This window comes from Schistocerca americana, chromosome 6 (assembly GCF_021461395.2).
Source record: "Schistocerca americana isolate TAMUIC-IGC-003095 chromosome 6, iqSchAmer2.1, whole genome shotgun sequence".
NCBI classification, from domain to species: domain Eukaryota; kingdom Metazoa; phylum Arthropoda; class Insecta; order Orthoptera; family Acrididae; genus Schistocerca; species Schistocerca americana.
In genome coordinates this window covers 289494580-289499579 of record NC_060124.1, presented here as the reverse complement: position 1 = coordinate 289499579, position 5000 = coordinate 289494580, and the positions used below count along the sequence as shown (strand labels likewise).

The 5000-nt window shown below is 54.8% G+C and overlaps 1 non-coding gene across 1 annotated transcript; it reads left to right on the top strand.

Moving 5' to 3' along the window:
• Nucleotides 1-2751: 2751 nt before the first annotated feature.
• LOC124621032 lies at nt 2752-4660 on the top strand. Its single transcript, XR_006980522.1, has one exon. It is a non-coding gene; the product is annotated as a small subunit ribosomal RNA (ribosomal RNA).
• The last annotated feature ends 340 nt before the right edge of the window (nt 4661-5000 follow it).

The following is a 5000-nucleotide window of genomic DNA, read 5'->3' as shown; positions in this document are numbered from 1 at the left end:
CCTAACCCATATTGTGCCTTAACCTAACCCGTATTGTGCCTTAACCTAACCCGTATTGTGCCTTAACCTAACCCGTATTGTGCCTTAACCTAACCCGTATTGCGCCTTAACCTAACCCGTATTGTGCCTTAACCTAACCCGTATTGTGCCTGAACCTAACCCGTGTTGCGCCTTAACCTAACCCGTGTTGCGCCTTAACCTAACCCGTGTTGCGCCTTAACCTAACCCGTGTTGCGCCTTAACCTAACCCGTGTTGCGCCTTAACCTAACCCGTGTTGCGCCTTAACCTAACCCGTGTTGCGCCTTAACCTAACCCGTGTTGCGCCTTAACCTAACCCGTGTTGCGCCTTAACCTAACCCGTGTTGCGCCTTAACCTAACCCGTGTTGCGCCTTAACCTAACCTCTGTTGCGCCTTAACCTAACCTATGTTGCGCCTTAACCTAACCTATGTTGCGCCTTAACCTAACCTATGTTGCGCCTTAACCTAACCTATGTTGCGCCTTAACCTAACCCATATTGTACCTTAACCTAACCCATATTGTACCTTAACCTAACCCATATTGTACCTTAACCTAACCCATATTGTACCTTAACCTAACCCATATTGTACCTTAACCTAACCCATATTGTACCTTAACCTAACCCATATTGTACCTTAACCTAACCCATATTGTACCTTAACCTAACCCATGTTGCGCCTTAACCTAACCCATGTTGCGCCTTAACCTAACCTATGTTGCGCCTTAACCTAACCTATGTTGCGCCTTAACCTAACCTATGTTGGGCCTTAACCCAACACACGTTGGGCCTTAACCCAACACACGTTGGGCCTTAACCCAACACACGTTGGGCCTTAACCCAACACACGTTGGGCCTTAACCCAACACACGTTGGGCCTTAACCCAACACACGTTGGGCCTTAACCCAACACACGTTGGGCCTTAACCCAACACACGTTGGGCCTTAACCCAACACACGTTGGGCCTTAACCCAACACACGTTGGGCCTTAACCCAACACACGTTGGGCCTTAACCCAACACACGTTGGGCCTTAACCCGCTCTGTAATTGTCATACGACGCGTTAAATTAGTGTAGTGTTGCCTAACTGCAACCCCCGCAATATAGTTTGCCACTCGCACTGCCCGGTCCCCAGAGTATCGCTTCATGTTAAACACCTTGCAGCTATACACTGTAATGCGGATGGCAGCAGGACGTACATGCTCAATGCCCTTCGCAGTTGTTCATTGGCATTCGCATGGCGAAGCACAGCCTACGTTGTGGTACGGCTTGTGTCAACTGTCCGCTGATGTTGTACGTCCAAATGACACACTGTACTGCACATTGGTCCTCATGTACTGAATGATACATCGTGGTACATGTGTGACCGTACCACGACTGCGCCAACAACGGCGAACCATACGGTCCAAATATTGTGCACTCAGCTACGTGTCGTCTCCCTATAAGAGCTGGATTGCAGTATGGTATGCCGTGGATGGCGATCAGCATGAGCCGTCTGTTGATGTAGTGGCGCGTGTTGTCAGACGTAGTCGTCTCTTCTCACACACCGTGATAGCATGGTGCACTGCGTTCCACATCTGCGACATGCGACAGAGGCCGGTTGACAGTCGTTCGCGCAATGGACATCGCATACGTACGGGGGCCACCTTCCACGTGTTCGCGAAGCGTGCACATGTTGTTGCGTGTATGTGGGCAGACATAGTGTGTCGTGACACCTGACACAGGCATGCAACAATCGTTGAATTTGCAAATGGCGATGGACGTCTACGTTTGCTGGTGACGTTACGCAAATGAACAACTGGTAAACCGTTGTGGTGCGGTTGTTCTCGCTAGAGGTGAATCAGTGATGGCGACGATCGGTTGAGCTACCAACCGGTTGTTTCAGCGATACCCACCATGCCCACGAACGTGAATGGCATGTGGGTGTGAAGCGATACGCGGCGGTGGCTGGGTGGGACCGTCCCCGGCCGGTGAGGGGGGGCCTCCCGGCGTGCTGGCCGCGCGGTGCGTGGGCGCACGCGCTACAGCCGGCTGGTGGGGGCGGCCAGTGGCAGGCGCGCCGGCCGACGGAGGCGGCAGGCGGCGCAGCTGCGCGCCGGCGCACCCTGCACGCGGCGCCGTGCGGCCAAAGTAGGTCCTCGCGGGCCCGGTGCGAAGCGCGGTGGACATCTGCAGTGTGCTGGTCCGATTGAGGACTGTGTGCGCTGAGGATGCGCCGCCGCCCGGCGCTCGGCGCCGCGACGCCGTCTGCTGCTCGGTCGCCTCTGCGGTTCTCGCAGGTGGTTTGTATCGCAGCTGTGCGGACGTGTTGGCGCGTGCGCTGTGCTGGGAGAGTTCGCTTCGGCACCCAAGTGGGGCTTTTGTCCTTCTGTGGCGCTGGCGTTGGAGCTGCCGGCCACCGTAGGTGGCGCGTGTTGTCTCCCGCCGGCAATGCCACGACAGCACGCTCCCGGGCCTCTGTCGGCAGCGGCAAGCTCAGTTGGGAGCACGGGTGGTCGCACCTAAAGCGTCTACTCGCCAAACTCCGGGCGATTGCGCCTCTCTCGAACCCGACCAAGTACTTAGGACGGCGCTGCGCGCCGCCGGGACCTGAGAGGGTTTCGAGGTGTATTGTGCAGGGGAGCTCAGCCTCCTCCTGTTTGCAGAATAATCGAGCGGACGCTTGCGTGTTCGCGCGGGCCCCCGGGAAACACTCCCGGGCGGCCGGCTGCTCAGCTCTAGTTGACGCAGCTCCCTGGTTGATCCTGCCAGTAGTCATATGCTTGTCTCAAAGATTAAGCCATGCATGTCTCAGTACAAGCCGCATTAAGGTGAAACCGCGAATGGCTCATTAAATCAGTTATGGTTCCTTAGATCGTACCCACGTTACTTGGATAACTGTGGTAATTCTAGAGCTAATACATGCAAACAGAGTCCCGACCAGAGATGGAAGGGACGCTTTTATTAGATCAAAACCAATCGGTCGGCTCGTCCGGTCCGTTTGCCTTGGTGACTCTGAATAACTTTGGGCTGATCGCACGGTCCTCGTACCGGCGACGCATCTTTCAAATGTCTGCCTTATCAACTGTCGATGGTAGGTTCTGCGCCTACCATGGTTGTAACGGGTAACGGGGAATCAGGGTTCGATTCCGGAGAGGGAGCCTGAGAAACGGCTACCACATCCAAGGAAGGCAGCAGGCGCGCAAATTACCCACTCCCGGCACGGGGAGGTAGTGACGAAAAATAACGATACGGGACTCATCCGAGGCCCCGTAATCGGAATGAGTACACTTTAAATCCTTTAACGAGTATCTATTGGAGGGCAAGTCTGGTGCCAGCAGCCGCGGTAATTCCAGCTCCAATAGCGTATATTAAAGTTGTTGCGGTTAAAAAGCTCGTAGTTGGATTTGTGTCCCACGCTGTTGGTTCACCGCCCGTCGGTGTTTAACTGGCATGTATCGTGGGACGTCCTGCCGGTGGGGCGAGCTGAAGGCGTGCGACGCGCCTCGTGCGTGCTCGTGCGTCCCGAGGCGGACCCCGTTGCAATCCTACCAGGGTGCTCTTGAGTGAGTGTCTCGGTGGGCCGGCACGTTTACTTTGAACAAATTAGAGTGCTTAAAGCAGGCAAGCCCGCCTGAATACTGTGTGCATGGAATAATGGAATAGGACCTCGGTTCTATTTTGTTGGTTTTCGGAACCCGAGGTAATGATTAATAGGGACAGGCGGGGGCATTCGTATTGCGACGTTAGAGGTGAAATTCTTGGATCGTCGCAAGACGAACAGAAGCGAAAGCATTTGCCAAGTATGTTTTCATTAGTCAAGAACGAAAGTTAGAGGTTCGAAGGCGATCAGATACCGCCCTAGTTCTAACCATAAACGATGCCAGCCAGCGATCCGCCGCAGTTCCTCCGATGACTCGGCGGGCAGCCTCCGGGAAACCAAAGCTTTTGGGTTCCGGGGGAAGTATGGTTGCAAAGCTGAAACTTAAAGGAATTGACGGAAGGGCACCACCAGGAGTGGAGCCTGCGGCTTAATTTGACTCAACACGGGAAACCTCACCAGGCCCGGACACCGGAAGGATTGACAGATTGATAGCTCTTTCTTGATTCGGTGGGTGGTGGTGCATGGCCGTTCTTAGTTGGTGGAGCGATTTGTCTGGTTGATTCCGATAACGAACGAGACTCTAGCCTGCTAACTAGTCGCGTGACATCCTTCGTGCTGTCAGCGATTACTTTTCTTCTTAGAGGGACAGGCGGCTTCTAGCCGCACGAGATTGAGCAATAACAGGTCTGTGATGCCCTTAGATGTTCTGGGCCGCACGCGCGCTACACTGAAGGAATCAGCGTGTCTTCCTAGGCCGAAAGGTCGGGGTAACCCGCTGAACCTCCTTCGTGCTAGGATTGGGGCTTGCAATTGTTCCCCATGAACGAGGAATTCCCAGTAAGCGCGAGTCATAAGCTCGCGTTGATTACGTCCCTGCCCTTTGTACACACCGCCCGTCGCTACTACCGATTGAATGATTTAGTGAGGTCTTCGGACTGGTACGCGGCATTGACTCTGTCGTTGCCGATGCTACCGGAAAGATGACCAAACTTGATCATTTAGAGGAAGTAAAAGTCGTAACAAGGTTTCTGTAGGTGAACCTGCGGAAGGATCATTACCGACTAGACTGCATGTCTTTCGATGTGCGTGTCGTGTCGCGCAACACGCTACCTGTACGGCTCGCAGTAGCCGTGCGCCGCGTGCGGAACCACGCGTGCTTCTCAAAACTAACGCCAATGTTGTGTGGTACGAGCGCTGAAGCGCTGGAGCGGCTGGCCTGCGGCACCTGGCGCCTGGCGCCGGTTTTGAATGACTTTCGCCCGACTGCCTGTCCGCTCCGGTGTGGAGCCGTACGACGCCCATCGGCCGTGAGGCCGTTGGACACAGAACGCTTGAACAGGGGCCGCCACACGCCTACGTCCCGCCTATGCAACTGTCTTGAAAGAGACAGTGGAAAC